A 14,709-nucleotide genomic window follows, 5' to 3' on the forward strand; every position below is an offset into this window, starting at 1 on the left:
AACTATGTTTTCACCACTAGTTAGTCTTGACCCTGCTATTAAGACACATTTCTTGTGTGCTTCCTTGTTCTACTTATTTTTAAGTTCCAATTATTTTTTTTATTCTTTATTTTTAGTTGTGTCAATTGTCTTGGACCATTTTGCGACTTTACCACTTATACTGAGACCAATTGTTGTAACCATTAGGTTGGTATTTGATGCCATCTCTACTTCTTTGGCCACATTTGATTTTATACCAAGTAGTTGAAAGTTTCTTTCACAGGTTGCACTATCCTTATCAACCTCTTTGGGTGTTACTTCTCCAATGGTTATTCACAACTGTCTATGCATGAGACTCTGATGCGTGAGGCCCTTTTCACTATATGAATTTTTTTTGGGGTACTACACGAATAATGACTTGCCACACAAAATAGATTATAGCTTATTTGGTTTATCCCTTCAATGTTTTCCTGTTTGTATATACTTCTTGGAATTTATTGCATTCGTGTACATTACAGCCTTGAAACAGTCACAAGGGTGATGAAACGTGTTGGCTGTCAGTCATAAATGCTTTGTGAAGAACGGATGCTTCCGCATGCCAATAAAAAGCTGAAAAACTGACCTGTTCTCTACAGACTTATACTTTTGAGGACTTTACTATAACTGTGGAGTTCCTTCTGAATACTGTGGTATCTTTTATTTTGATGGCTTCAGATCTGTCACTGGCTCTGTTCTCTGATCCAGCACCAATCCGGCAAAAGCCTGCCCAATGCTGAGCTACATGCTCAATCAAGCAAAGACTGGGGAAGAAGAGCTGTCCTCCAAGTCCCCTGCCTTGGCAACAGTAATTTCTGAAAATATGGAACATTTTGGGGTCTGATTGTGACACCATTCACATCATATTCCTCATATTGCGTCCATGTCATTATACAGATGCTTATCTACATCTGGACTTGGAAAATGCAATTGTCTTGGATACCTCTGAAGTAGGACCTGAATTTGCGTTTCAGGCCTTCTAAGGAGGAAGGGTGCTGGCTTCGCATTTGGGGTTTGGAGGGTTGTAGAAGTCCTAGAATTGCTGCTTCCAACTTAAGAGATTGAGGCTAACCTCACAGATAGTTTGCTACTTGGGCTGCCTGCCTCTGAGTCCTTGTTGCCTTTCAACGATACCCTGAATAACTAGGTTCTGGCAGCTTGGTCTGAGCTATTTTCAGCACTTAGGGTCACACCATTTCAAAGTATCACACATTGAGCAGATCAAGGTGTTAATCACTGTACTGTCTAGTCACAAACAAATGGTGAAGACAGATTCTAGAACTTTCAAAAGTCAGTTTTTTGTTGTTGTTTTTTTTAACAAAAGAAAAGACTGATTCTAGACCTTAGATTCTTGAACTCGGAAAATGATGGTTACTCAGGTTTTGCAGGCCTTGGATCCCAAGAACTAGATGGTGTCCCTGAACCTGTAGAATGCATACATTCATGTACCCCCACAGGAAATACTTCTGGTTTGTGGTAGGTTCAGGCTTTGTCCTCTTTATCATACTGCCCTTTGGTCCTTAATTGGCATCTTGTGTCTTTATGAAGGTGAAGTTGGGGATCCACTTATTGTTACGCCTCGACTGGCTGCTTAAAGCTTTCTCCCCACAGCTAGGATTCTCCACCAGTGAGCCTGAATCACATCGTCAGCCAGTGCAGATGATTCCCATTACAGAGGACTTTCAAGACAGTTACCCTGAAGACCTTCCCACCCCTGCAAATAGTCTGGTACATTGAGGCCTGATTCAGAGGCTACTTGGACTTGTGGTTTATGTAGGAAAGTGCCATCTTTCTAGCATAGTTACCCCCACTGTTTGCCTGATGTCAGTGTGTTTATACCGTAGTTAACTGGGATCCTGCTAACCAGTTCCCCAGTGACTGTGATGTCTCCTCTAAATTTGATTGCTGGTAAACATTATACACCAAAAAACAGTGAATGCACAGTTCCAAAAAGAGCATAAAAATAATGTTCGATGGCATCTGTCGCTGTAGATACGCATGTTTTGCAATAGCTCGCCATCTGGTGTTGGGCCGGAGTGTTACAAGTTGTTTTTCTTCGAAGAAGTCTTTCGAGTCACGGGACCGAGTGACTCCTCCTTTTGTCTCCATTGCGCATGGGCGTCGACTCCATCTTCGATTGTTTTTTTTCCGCCATCGGGTTCGGACGTGTTCCTGTCGCTCCGAGTTTCGGAACGGAAAGATAGCTAATTTCGGAAGATTTTCGTCGGTATTGTTGCGTTCGGGATCGGCGTAGTTAGATTCAACACCGCGTCGAAGGATCGAAGAGCTCCGGTGCCCTTCGGGGGTAGTTTTTTCGATCCCCCGTCGGGGCCTGGTCGGCCCGACCGCGTGCTGAAGAACGCCGATGGAACGGACCCCGTTCCGTTTCTGCCCCAAATGCCACAATAAATACCCCTATACAGACCAACACTTGGTCTGTAACCTGTGCCTGTCACCTGAGCACAGTGAAGACACCTGCGAGGCCTGTCGTGCGTTCCGGTCCCGAAAAACACTCCGAGACCGTCGAGCCAGAAGACTTCAGATGGCGTCCGCACCGACAGCCCACCGAGAGTTCGAGGAACAAGAAGAGGAAGGTACCTTCTCGATCCAAGACTCAGACTCCGAAGGATTCGACGATACACAAACCGTGAGTAAGACGTCGAAAACCACTCAGAGGAAGATTTACAAGGCCCAGGGGACGCCACTGCCACCAGGCCATGGCTCCACCCATAAATTCGGTGACCGACCGTCGGCACCGAAAAAGGCCCAAACAGTGCCGAGATCGTCCGACTCCGGTCGAGACACCGGCACGCAGCCTTCTCGGGACCGAGAAAGTGCTGGAGACAAGCATCGACACCGAGATGCCGGTGTAGACACGGCTCGACGCCGAGACAGCGGCCCGAAGAAGATCAGCGCCAACAGGTTTCGGCCCCGAAAATGAAAAAAGTCACCTCGGAGCCGAAAAAGGACGCAGACAGGGTTTCGGCCCCGAAACAAACTGCAACCGACCCAGCTTCAGGCGCTTATACAGAAGAGCACTCGCTAACCTCCCAAATGCAAAAGCATAGGTTTGAGGAAGAGCTACAATCAACTGATGTGGACCATACGCAAAAGCGTATTTTCATACAGCAGGGGACAGGAAAAATAAGCACCCTTCCCCCTATTAGAAGAAAGAGAAGGTTGGAGTTCCAAACTGAACAGACACCACAACCAAAAGTGGTGAAAAGAGTTACCCCACCACCCTCTCCTCCGCCCGTGATTAACGTCTCACCAGCACAAACTCCATCACACTCCCCAGCTCACACCACCATGAGCCAGGGTGACCAAGATCAAGACGCATGGGACCTATACGACGCCCCAGTGTCAGATAACAGTCCGGAGGCATACCCTACGAAGCCATCTCCACCAGAGGACAGCACCGCGTATTCCCAAGTGGTGGCTAGAGCAGCACAATTTCACAACGTAAGCCTCCACTCAGAACAGGTCGAGGATGATTTTTTATTCAACACACTCTCCTCCACCCACAGCTCATACCAAAGCCTGCCTATGCTCCCTGGTATGCTCCGGCACGCAAAAGAAATCTTTAAGGAGCCGGTCAAAAGTAGGGCAATCACACCAAGGGTGGAAAAAAAGTATAAGGCGCCTCCTACAGACCCGGTTTTCATCACAACACAGCTGCCACCAGACTCTGTCGTTGTAGGAGCAGCTAGGAAAAGGGCCAACTCCCACACATCTGGAGATGCACCACCCCCAGATAAAGAAAGCCGCAAGTTCGATGCAGCTGGTAAGAGAGTCGCAGCACAAGCTGCAAACCAGTGGCGCATCGCGAACTCCCAGGCACTACTTGCGCGCTATGACAGAGCCCATTGGGACGAGATGCAACATCTCATTGAACATCTGCCCAAGGACTTACAAAATAGGGCAAAACAAGTGGTTGAGGAGGGACAGACCATTTCCAACAACCAGATCCGCTCCTCCATGGACGCTGCAGATACAGCTGCACGGACAATTAATACATCTGTAACTATCAGAAGGCATGCATGGCTCAGAACGTCTGGATTTAAACCAGAGATTCAACAAGCAGTTCTCAATATGCCTTTTAACGAAAAAGAACTGTTCGGTCCAGAAGTGGACACAGCGATTGAGAAACTCAAAAAAGACACGGACACTGTCAAAGCCATGGGCGCACTCTACTCCCCGCAGAGCAGAGGGAATTACAGCACATTCCGTAAAACACCCTTTAGAGGGGGGTTTCGGGGTCAGAGCACACAGGCCAGCACCTCACAAGCAACACCGTCCAGTTACCAGGGACAGTATAGAGGAGGTTTTCGGGGACAATATAGAGGAGGGCAATTCCCTAGGAATAGAGGAAGATTTCAGAGCCCCAAAACCCCTACTACTAAACAGTGACTCACATGTCACTCACCCCCTCCACACAACACCAGTGGGGGGAAGAATAAGTCATTATTACAGAGCATGGGAGGAAATCACTACAGACACTTGGGTTCTAGCAATTATCCAACATGGTTATTGCATAGAATTTCTACAATTCCCTCCAAACATACCACCAAAAGCACAAAATTTGACAAAACATCATTCCAATCTCCTGGAGATAGAAGTACAGGCACTATTGCAAAAGAATGCAATCGAATTAGTGCCAAACACACAAATAAACACAGGAGTCTACTCACTGTACTTTCTGATACCAAAGAAGGACAAAACGCTGAGACCAATCCTAGACCTCAGAGTAGTGAACACTTTCATCAAATCAGACCACTTTCACATGGTCACACTACAAGAAGTATTGCCATTGCTAAAACTACACGACTACATGGCAACTTTAGACCTCAAGGATGCTTATTTCCATATACCAATACACCCATCGCACAGGAAATACCTAAGGTTTGTATTCAAGGGAATACATTACCAATTCAAGGTACTGCCTTTCGGATTAACAACCGCACCAAGAGTCTTTACCAAATGTCTAGCGGTAGTCGCTGCACACATAAGAAGGCAGCAAATACATGTGTTCCCATATCTAGACGACTGGCTAATCAAGGCCCATTCGTTAATAGAGTGCTCAAATCACACAAATCATATCATATCATACAAACCCTCTTCAAACTAGGGTTCACCGTCAACTTCACAAAATCCCAAATTCTGCCGCGCAAGGTACAACAATACCTAGGAGCCATAATAGACACATCAAAAGGAGTAGCCACTCCAAGTCCACAAAGAATTCAAAATTTCAACACCATCATACAACGCATGTATCCAACACAAAGGATACAAGCAAAGATGGTACTACAACTCCTAGGCATGATGTCTTCATGCATAGCCATTGTCCCAAACGCAAGACTGCACATGAGGCCCTTACAACAGTGCCTAGCATCACAGTGGTCTCAAGCACAGGGTCATCTTCTAGATCTGGTGTTAATAGACCGCCAAACTTACCTCTCGCTTCTGTGGTGGAACAACATAAATTTAAACAAAGGGCGGCCTTTCCAAGACCCAGTGCCACAATACGTAATAACTACAGATGCTTCCATGACAGGGTGGGGAGCACACCTCGATCAACACAGCATACAAGGACAATGGAACGTACATCAAACAAAACTGCATATAAATCACCTAGAACTTCTAGCAGTTTTTCAAGCACTAAAAGCTTTCCAACCAATAATAGTTCACAAATACATTCTCGTCAAAACAGACAACATGACAACAATGTATTATCTAAACAAGCAAGGGGGGACGCACTCCACGCAGTTAAGCCTGCTAGCACAAAAGATTTGGCGTTGGGCAATTCACAACCAAATTCGCCTAATAGCACAATTTATACCAGGGATCCAAAATCAACTCGCAGACAATCTCTCTCAAGATCACCAACAGGTCCACGAATGGGAAATTCACCCCCAAATTCTGAACACTTATTTCAAACTCTGGGGAACACCTCAGATAGACTTGTTTGCGACAAAGGAGAACGCAAAATGCCAAAACTTCGCATCCAGATACCCACACAAACAGTCCCAAGGCAATGCCCTATGGATGAACTGGTCAGGGATATTTGCTTACGCTTTTCCTCCTCTCCCTCTCCTTCCTTACCTGATAAACAAACTCAGTCAAAACAAACTCAAACTCATATTAATAGCACCAACTTGGGCAAGACAACCTTGGTACACAACGCTGCTAGACCTATCAGTAGTACCCTGCATCAAATTGCCCAACAGGCCAGATCTGTTGACACAACACAACCAAAAGATCAGACACCCAGATCCAGCATCGCTGAATCTAGCAATCTGGCTCCTGAAATCCTAGAATTCGGGCACTTCCAACTTAGCCAAGAATGTATGGAAGTCATAAAACAAGCCAGAAGGCCATCCACCAGGCACTGCTATGCAAGTAAATGGAAGAGGTTTGTTTGCTACTGCCATATTAATCAAATACAACCATTACACACAACTCCAGAACATGTAGTGGGTTACTTGCTTCACTTACAAAAATCTAACCTGGCTTTCTCTTCCATTAAAATACACCTTGCAGCAATATCGGCATACCTGCAGACTACCTATTCAACTTCCCTATATAAGATACCAGTCATTAAAGCATTCATGGAGGGCCTTAGGAGAATTATACCTCCAAGAACACCACCAGTTCCTTCATGGAACCTAAATGTTGTCCTAACTAGACTTATGGGTCCACCTTTTGAACCCATGCACTCCTGCGAAATACAGTTCCTAACCTGGAAGGTGGCATTTCTCATCGCCATTACTTCCCTAAGAAGAGTAAGCGAGATTCAGGAGTTTACAATACAGGAACCTTTTATACAACTACACAAGAATAAGGTCGTCCTAAGGACCAATCCTAAATTTTTGCCAAAGGTTATTTCACCGTTCCATCTAAATCAAACAGTGGAACTTCCAGTGTTCTTTCCACAGCCAGATACCGTAGCTGAAAGGGCACTACATACATTAGATGTCAAAAGAGCATTGATGTATTACATTGACAGAACAAAGAACATCAGAAAGACTAAACAACTATTTATTGCATTTCAAAAACCTCATGCAGGAAACCCAATATCAAAACAAGGTATAGCCAGATGGATAGTTAAATGCATCCAAATCTGCTACCTTAAAGCTAAACGACAGCTGCCCATTACACCAAGGGCACACTCAACCAGAAAGAAAGGTGCTACCATGGCCTTTCTAGGAAACATCCCAATGCAAGAAATATGTAAGGCAGCCACATGGTCTACGCCTCACACATTCACCAAGCACTACTGTGTAGACGTGTTATCCGCACAACAAGCCACAGTAGGTCAAGCCGTATTAAGAACATTATTTCAGACTACTTCCACTCCTACAGGCTGATCCACCGCTTTTGGGGAGATAACTGCTTACTAGTCTATGCAAAACATGCGTATCTACAGCGACAGATGCCATCGAACTGAAAATGTCACTTACCCAGTGTACATCTGTTCGTGGCATCAGTCGCAGTAGATTCGCATGTGCCCACCCGCCTCCCCGGGAGCCTGTAGCAGTTTGGAAGTTACCTTCAACTATTTGTATATGTATCATCTCAACCTTAAATAGGTGCATACTTAGTCACTCCATTGCATGGGCACTATTACTACAATTCAACTCCTACCTCACCCTCTGCGGGGAAAAACAATCGAAGATGGAGTCGACGCCCATGCGCAATGGAGACAAAAGGAGGAGTCACTCGGTCCTGTGACTCGAAAGACTTCTTCGAAGAAAAACAACTTGTAACACTCCGGCCCAACACCAGATGGCGAGCTATTGCAAAACATGCGAATCTACTGCGACTGATGCCACGAACAGATGTACACTGGGTAAGTGACATTTTCATTCTACCTCAAACTAGGGTAGAACAAGTTACGGTTCCTGTGGGTGACCTAAGTCAGGAACAAGAGCCCTCACTCACCAGTAGGTGACAGACCTGCTTCATCATCGGGCTTTGCTCCTCATCAGGCCGGCACCGCCATGTCTGACGAGCCCCTCGAGGGGGCTCTTTGCCGGAGATCTTTTTAGAAAAATGCCATGAATAAATGCAAGAATGTGGGTTTGGTGAGAGGACTGTTAAAATTGACTAAAATGACCATGCAGTGAAGTGTTTAATAGAGAGATGGGCCTCTGTCAAGATTAAAAACAAAAAAGGGGAAGAAAGAATGTCAGTCTTACCCTATTCAAAAAATGAAGTCAAAAGTTGGAGAACCCTGTAGTCCCTTCACTGCCTAGATGAAAGAAGGTCAATATGTTTCTCGCTTAAGTGGTCTAAAAAGATGTGTGCGATTCGCCAGGACCTAAACTATAATCAAATCTAATCCTCACAGCTGTAGTCTGTATATTTTATGGAACAGGAACCCTCCTAAAATTACAGGATGGGCCCCAGCGGAAATTGCGGAGAGCCTACTTGATTTCGCCAATACATTTATCAGCGAATTTGATTGTAGATTGCGGCTGCTGTCCGTACCTACCCCACTCCGCATAACCGGAAAACTTTACATCCACAATTGGCATACTGGTGCGCCATGTAGGTCCCTGGTATATGGTACTTCAGGGCATTGGTTCACCAGGATCCCCGCCCCGCATGACCATGAAATGGTGCATGCAGCCTTTCACCATCGAACCTGGTCACTGCACTTAGACATTATCAGTCACCTCTCTGGTAGGCCCTTCAGCCCAAGGGCAGGGTGCATGTTTCTAAGTGTGAGGATACCCCTGCATGAGTAGGGAGCACCTACAAACCCCAGGCCAATTCCTGGACTCTAAAGTGTGGGGAAGCCATCTTAAGGTATGTAGTGGACACTGGTCAACATGAGTAGTCCATCTACATAATGGCTTCTTCAAACCTATGCATGTTTCGTATCAAACATGTTGGAATCATGCAACTTCACCGATACCAGTGTTAATTACATGATACCCTGTACTCTGGGGGTTCCTTAGAAGATCCTCCAGTTCTGCCTACGTAGCTTTACGAGGTCTAGCTGCCAGCCGACTGTGCTACTGACCCAGTCATTGTTCTGTCCTCCTGCTGGTGAGCCAGTCTTAGGCCAAAGAAGCAGAACAAAGGATTTCCTGCAAGTGAGAAGTATGACCACTTCCCCTTGTGTATTGGGTGTCTAAGGTATGGGGTGGCCTCTGAGCACCACTAGACTGCTTTGAAGAGCTTATTTGGTGCTATCCAGTTTGCACCAGTTCAGGAGCCCTCAGTTCTCACTCAAGCACAAAACTTCACAAATGACCAGGGAGTGACCACCCCCCTGGCCAGCTCCTATGTTAGGGAGGTGCATAAAGCTCTGCCAGGTGGCCACTTGATTTTGCCATCTTGGAAACCAGATGGGCAGAGGCCCCTGGGAGCATCTGACTGGTTAGGCCAGGTAGATGACGTCCCTGACCCCCTCTGATAGGTGGGTTATTTCAGGTTGTGACCAACCCCCTTTTAGGGTTGCTAAAGGAATTCCCTGTGGGTAGGTCCTAAGATTCGTCAAGCAAGATTCTCCCCTCTCTGCAAGACATCGGCTCCTGGCCTATGGAATGCTTCTGGTCTGCTTTGAAACAGAAACACGTCTGCTTCTGGTGGGAAGGCTCCCATTGCAACATTGTTTCTCTGGATCCTGCATTAATTCTGCAACATTCATGGCTGTGCATCCTCCAGGGTCACAAGGACTCTGTTTGCACCTGGAAACACAAAGAAATCTCCCTTGGAGTGAAGAAGTCACTTCCCTGCATCCACAGACACACCTGAGGACAATGTCGACTGGCTGGTCTGTCTGCTCTCCCGGATACCTGAAGGTGGTGTCTGTGGCTTCCACTGGGTCCTGCTTGTCTTCTGACCAACTTGGGAGACTGGCCCCCTACTCCTCCCACACGACTGGAACCCGTGCACTGCTACTATTGCACTTGCCAGTGCTATTTGACTTTTCCTCCCAGAGGTCTTTAGGCGTCAAGAAGCAATGGCCTCCAGCACTCTGCAACTCAAAGATCAGACCCTGCAACTCCTGCGATGTGGAACTTCTGTTTTGTTGTGTTGCTGAGGCCTCCTTGGGACTACCTGTGTCAGTTGCCTGTGGGTCACTTTTGGGGGCTCCACCGATTTCTGCTGTCCTTCCTGAGTGCCGAGGGCCAGCTCTGACTCTCCCTCTCTTGCCCCCTTCCCCCCCCCCCCCCCCCCCTTCACCCCCCTTGGGTAGAGTCTCCTGCACCTGGATGGTCCCCAAAACTTTGCAAATACTTCTTCAGCTTCTGATTACATTTGACAGTGCTTGTTGGTGACCTGGCTGGTCACTGACCCTCCTATAATCTGGCAATCGTCAAGGGACAGCTCGTAGGTGATTCCTGGGATCTTCTGCAGCTCCTAGATGCCGCAAATGGACTACTTATTCCACCGACTTGAAGGAACTTCACCTTCAGGAGGTTGGGCTTTGCCACCTGCACCACCTGAGCTCCTTCAAGGGTGCTGAAATCTGTCCCTTTCCTTTGCAGGTCCGTCACGCCTAGAATGCGTTCATGGGTTCCACTGGCCTGGTCCAAGTGTTGACAGCAGCTGAACATTCCGAGGCTTCCAGTGACTTCAGCGAGAGTCCATTCTCCCCTCTGCATCCAGGTCCCTGGTGTAGCTACTCCTGTCTTCTGAGAATCCTTGGGTGGTGGCACTCTCAATCCTCCCTCTTGTCTGCTGGTTTCCTCTGGTCCACTGGGAAGGGTCCTGAATTCCATGAACTCGAGTCGCTACTCTGTTAGCCTATGGGACAACTGGGTGGGTAACTGCCTTGCACCTGGTTGCTGGGGACACTTACTGTATTTACCTCTGATGTTTTATCTGCGCTTAGCTAATTACCAAACTTACCTTGGTTTGGGTTAGTATTTAACATTCCACTTTTTTTTTGTATATGGTTTCGCCCTCACACAGGGCCTTGTGTATTTTAAGTTCTCTTCCAGGGGATCCTCATCAATAGTCATAAACATTGAATAATCCCGCCCTCGTGCGGGAATATTTAATGTTTATGACTTTGATGAGGATACCCCTGGAAGAGAACTAGGATTTACAGGTAAGTAACTTATCCATATGTGTTTTTTTGTGAACATATTGTGTGAAGAGATCTCCAGAGGGAGATATAGCAATGCTAGTCTAGTAGCAGTGCTCTAATAAAGTATCCTTTATTTTTGCACACTTGTGTGGTTCTTTCTTGTGATTAAGTAACTGCCAGACTACTGTGGTTTAGCACCTGGATAAGCTTCAGCTTCTCGCCTCAGCTACCCCTAGAGAGCTTTAGCTATCTGGACACTTTTTCACTATCACTAAGGTTTGCCTGGACTCAGTATAGGGTGCCATACCATAGGTGTACAACATAAATTGAGCCAGCCTTCTACGGCATCTGGTTAGTGTCTTATGCATGTTGGACTTTTGTGGTGGATCATGAACACCAATATGACAGTCTGCAAGCTGTACCGCCTTCCTCTTCCAGCGCAACAATAATGACATATGCACACCCTCTGAGCCTCGGAGGTCACAAAACTAGGTGGAAATCTGAGGTCTCTGGGCTCAAAGTACCGCCACCACATAACGTTTCTGGAGCAGCAAGTCATCTAGCTGGCACTAAAGGCCCCTCTGACTTCCATCAATGGTAGGTCGAACCAAGTGTTGACAGACATGACCGCCATGTGATTCTGCAACAAGCAGGGTCGGTTAGGATGTTGTGCTCTTGAGGCTTTGTCAATGCTTGACATGGTTTCCCTAATGGTTAATCACCTACAATCCCTCAACATCAAGGCAGAGGAATTCAGGAGTCACCTTCTTGCTCTTGAAGAGTGGCACCTGCACCTACAGGTGTTCTGTGAGTATCTTCACCTAGTGGGGCTTAACCTAGTTAAACCTAATAATCTCCTGAAATACTCATTGCTCAGCCTTTTGCACTCCGAAGTTTCTTCCTCAAGAGTCTCTAGGAAACTGGTTCTACCTTCAGTGGGGTTCCTCCTATATGTATTTCTGCTTATGCTGCTGATCCCACAAGTCCTGAAGAAAGTCAGGCAAAAACGAGCAAAGCTGATTCTAGCACCCTTGTATAGGACCAGGAGAGTCTGGTACTCCAAACTGCTGACTGAGCACCCCCCCTTCCAATCTGGCTTCCTCTTTGGGAGGTCCAGGGTGCTACATCCAAATCTCCAGAATCTATACCTTCATGCATAGTGATTTTGCAGAACCAACTTCAGGGGCTTTGATCTACTGCCTGAGGTAGTTAATGTAATTTTGGCAGGTTACGGTCCTACCAGCACATCAGCTCACTTGGGCTGTAGGTCCAAGTTTGTTGTCTGATGCGGAGAGAAGGTTGACCCTCTAAGGCTCAATTGTCTTACATGCATTTGTTCGTGTTATTCTTGGCCAAGCAAAATTCTCATGGTTGCTTTTGTGGTGGATACTTCTAATTGCAGATTAGTCACCTTTTGAATTTCCCAAATGCCACCCTGGATCTGGAATCCTTCAGCAATTCCTCCTACATTCTGATGGGGATGCCATTGTACTCCTGTAGGCTCGCTCTGCTACGGAAAGGACAGCGCTGAGCTGGGTATAGGCACCATCACTGTTGGCTGATTTCACTTCCTTTTTTTCTGCAGCCTTTTTTTTTGTGGCTCTGGAAAACTCCTATTGAACTTTAGTCAGTTCTTCGCTGAACTTCAGAACATTTATTTCATGATAATGTGCTGGGGATGCCTCTCTTGAAGACTACAAGCTTCAATCTGTGCCACCCCTCCAGAAGGCAGATATATGTAACAGACCCATGTAATGTTTGAGTTTTGTGTGTCTGATTCAAATTCATGTGTACCCTAAGGCCATGAGGGAATGCAAGGCAAATCTGTTTGCCGCCAGATACAAAGAAAATGAACCACACTCCAAATCTCTGACCTATTCCTGCTCCAAGACCTAGTCCTGGTCACAGTCCAGGTTTCAGTCCAGTTCTCGGGTATGTCCAAGACTAAGTCAAAGGGCAAGTCTTGGCACAAGCATAAAAAGTCCAGGTGGTCAGCTCTTGCTCCAGGGAAAAAATAAGCTGTCTGCATTCAAAAAGGCTTGATTCCATGCCAGTCACCTGACTACATTCCCATTCAACTGCTTGGAGCCAAAGCACCCTATATTCCCGAGGCTGTTTTAAACTCCACAGAGCCCTTCAAGGTTCCTATGCTGTAGCTTTTTATGATGATCCCTAGTCTCTCTGGAGTGCGTTTGGTCCCATGGATCTTCAAAGGCCTCAGACAGACATGCGTCAGTGGGGACTTACCCAGTTCTGACTAATCTCCTTTGTTCTTTGTCAAGCCCCCCCTACTGGTGCCAGGCTATGCCTCCACTCTGGCCAAGACCATGCCAGTTTCAGCCTTCAGGGTGTCTGCCACAGCTCCAGCAGTGCCAGCTGCAGAACTGACCCAGATGCCAAACTCTAATTGGTAACAGATTTCAGCTAGCTTTTGACCAGTGCCTTGTGATGAAATCACTAAGGCTCAGACCATGATCTGGCAGGATTCTCTGGCAGGCCTTTTCCTTGATGTCACTATCTTCAGCTCCTTAAGGCCGTTTTTGGTTGAAATTCAGATGTGATACACCACCTTCAGAATCTTCTGCACGTCAAGGCTGATGACGCAGAGGCTGAGAATTTGCTACACCAACACTATACTGACCCTGAATGCTAGTGGGCTGGGTATCTTCACCAGAGGCAGGTTTTTGATTTCCCATTGAAACCCAAGAAAGGCCCCACTTTGCAGTGGTAGTCCTTAGAGCCGTAGAGCATTTTGTGGAAACTAAAGCTAATTTGTTGAGCAGAATGTTACAACTTGGCCTTTATTCTTCAAAGCCTTTGTCTCAATGATGTCCTGACCTTGTCGGCATTATGGTGGAAACCTAGTTCAGCACTGTCATAAATTCAATCCATTGCTCGACACCATGGCCTACACTGCGTGATCCAGCCTTTTTGACACAGCGCCCTATACCAGAGAGCATTGTTATTGGAAAATGGCCCCTGTTGCAGCTATCCTCCATGCGACCCTCCCCCAAACCCTTTCTGCCTGATATTGATGCTGACTTGACAGTGTGTGCTGGGATCCTGCTAACCAGGCCCCAGCACCAGTGCTCTTAACCTAAAAATGTACCATTGTTTCCACAATTGGCACACCCCTGGCACAAAGATAAGTCCCTTGTAAAAGGTACCAGTGGTACAAGGGCCCTGTGACCAGGGAAGGTCCCTAAGGCCTGCAGCATGTTGTGCCACCCTAAGGGACCCCTCACCTAACACATGCACACTGCCAGTGCAGATTGTGTGTGTTGGAGAGGAGAAAAAGGCAAAGTCAATGTGGCATCCCCCTCAGGGTGCCATGCCCACAAAATACTGCCTGTGTCATAGATAATTCACCCCTCTAGCAGGCCTTGAAGCCCTAATACAGGGTGTACACTATCACAGGTGAGGGAATAGCTGCATGAGCACTATGTCCCTACAGTGTCAAAGTCCATTCTTAGACATTGTAAGTACAGTGTGGCCATATTAAGTATATGGTGTGGGAGTTTGTCAAAACAAACTCCACAGTTCCAGAAATGGTTACACTGAATACTGGGAAGTTTGGTATCAAACTTCTCAGAAAAATAAACGCACACTGATGCCAGTGTTGGATTTATTAAAAAATGCACACAGAG

The sequence above is a fragment of the Pleurodeles waltl genome, chromosome 6, assembly GCF_031143425.1.
Source record: "Pleurodeles waltl isolate 20211129_DDA chromosome 6, aPleWal1.hap1.20221129, whole genome shotgun sequence".
In the NCBI taxonomy this organism is placed as follows: domain Eukaryota; kingdom Metazoa; phylum Chordata; class Amphibia; order Caudata; family Salamandridae; genus Pleurodeles; species Pleurodeles waltl.